General features: G+C 35.6%; 1 protein-coding gene across 1 annotated transcript in view; it reads right to left on the bottom strand.

The window, feature by feature from the left end:
• The window catches only part of slc45a2 (solute carrier family 45 member 2), a 44,703-nt gene that overhangs the window by 2,182 nt on the left and 41,287 nt on the right, over window positions 1–1,234 (bottom strand). The gene's annotated exons all lie outside the window — the stretch shown is intronic.

The following is a 1,234-nucleotide window of genomic DNA, read 5'->3' as shown; positions in this document are numbered from 1 at the left end:
ATGCTGGCACTTTCACATCTATGAATCCTAATTGTCTCTTTCCCCTGTGGGTGCTGACTCCACTGCTATCACTTTGTGCAAATACACATCTAATCAAAGCGATGACTTTATGATACTCTGCTAGTCTCTGCAAGTTTGTTTGCCTCAAAATGTCTTCAAAGAATTTAACGCTGCTCATTATTGTTGCGTCCAGGAATGAACTCAGCAGTGGAGAGAGCTTTGCGGAGAGGAACCTCAGATCTTGACAGGTTAAAATGATGTAACTCCTTTAAATTAAATTGAAGAAGACTCTAAAGTGGGCTAACAAATCCACAGCCATCTACTGCACTTCAAAGCAAATGTTTATGACATCCACCTGAACCTTGTTGGTTTAGTTTGCATCATCATTTCCCCAAGTTTAAAACTGGTGAAGTTGCAGTTTTGGGTTTGGCCACAAGAGGTCACTGTGTTACCAGTCAAGTATGTTAAAACAGTAAAATCCAACTGATTATAAATTATAAATTAATATAAAATGTTTTTGTGTTTTTGGTTAAATATTCACTAATAAATTATATTTCAGTAATGACGTTTTTTTTTTGTATGAGGAGAAGGTGAATAATGATGGCATTGTTACTGCTGTCAAGCTGTGGACTGGAAATATGTATTGTAATACTGATGTGTGACAGTTTCACAGAGGAATAAATAGTAATAAAACATAAGACAGTTCTTAAAATTGTTAAGTTCAAATAGTGTGCATGTTGCATATGCAAGTTGTCTCATTTCAAACTAAATAACTTGTCAAGAAAAGCCCCTAATACACCACTTGTAAAAAAAATAAAAAATAAACTACATTATTTCTGAGCACTATAGGCAGGCATTTGTTTTAAATTACAAACATAAAAATCAATTCAATGTGAGAAAAACAACTATGTCTTCATATGTAATACTTTGCACAACTCAGTGTTCCTGAGCATGAATTATACACAAGTTGTTTGGTCCTTTTTCTTTATAAAAAAAGATACTCCATTGTTAACAACAAAGTCCATGCTCAACAATCCAGGTATAGAATCCAACATTTATGTATACCTGGATTATTGAGCATGGACTTTGTTGTTTTCAACCAGTTTGACATGACTGTCAACAAGGAAGAGGGCCAGCACTGGAGGAGGGGGCGTACCAAAGAGACCATCTTATCACAAGCAGGACTGGTTTGTTCCACTTTGGAGTAAGCTGTTGGGGGAAGAATCAGTTTTGT

Source organism: Nematolebias whitei, chromosome 18 (genome assembly GCF_014905685.2).
Source record: "Nematolebias whitei isolate Nwh7 chromosome 18, NemWhi1, whole genome shotgun sequence".
Classification (NCBI taxonomy): domain Eukaryota; kingdom Metazoa; phylum Chordata; class Actinopteri; order Cyprinodontiformes; family Rivulidae; genus Nematolebias; species Nematolebias whitei.
This window is presented reverse-complemented; position numbering and strand designations above follow the sequence as displayed.